Raw genomic sequence first — 902 nt, forward strand, 5'->3', positions numbered from 1 at the left:
TGAAGAAGATTGAAGCTCTCGTGTGGCTATAAAACTTCTAGAGTAGATGCCTAGGACTCCTTCCACCATTTTCAGTGGCCAGGGACTTGACGAGAAGCTATTGCAACTAACATTATGATGGGAATATATTTTGATGCCTCATAATCAACAACCCTCACAACAAATTGGATAAAAAATAGTTCAACAAATATGGTACAAACTGGGAAGTACATGTAGAGAATGAATCCCATGGAAACCAAAAGATTGAGGGGCATCATGTGAGGAGGCTCCGAAAATAGAGTCATTAACAATCCTCATGACAAACCATTAACATCATTGTACAGCCCCATAACTCTCATAGTAGGTAGGCAGGACACCCCAACAATTCCCATGATAAATTTCATAAATAGAGTCATCATACCTCGTAACATCCAAATCCACGAGGTGATGACCAATGCACCCAATTGACACTTATGATCCAAATTCATGTCAGAACGAAATGACATATAGATTGAAACCAAAGCACAGATATATAATGGAAAAAAATTTCAATTAATAAATTAACAATTACTAAAAACTATTTACATACATAAGAGAAACCAACTAGCTCAGACGATGGTAGCTTATCTCTGAGAACAGATGTGATGGCTACATGTCTTTTGGATTGTGTTGCAATGAGGCTCAAAGGCCTTTTTATTATTTAGAAACAATGGAAAACTCTAAACATCCAATAACCTAATCCTAGGAGATGAAGTGTCAAAAGTTTGTGGCTCTCGTTGGAGTTAGTTGATACATCAACTTCCCAGGGTCGTAACTTTGGCATATGATCTTTGTTTGACGCATACAATACCTCATTAGAAAGATATATCTAAGAAAAAAAATCGACTGCAGTCTTGTTTTGTAGGCAACAAGGTCTACACGTT

The sequence above is a fragment of the Pinus tabuliformis genome, chromosome Q (genome assembly GCF_031772625.1).
Source record: "Pinus tabuliformis cultivar Carrire ecotype Pingquan chromosome Q, CPIR1, whole genome shotgun sequence".
NCBI lineage: Eukaryota > Viridiplantae > Streptophyta > Pinopsida > Pinales > Pinaceae > Pinus > Pinus tabuliformis.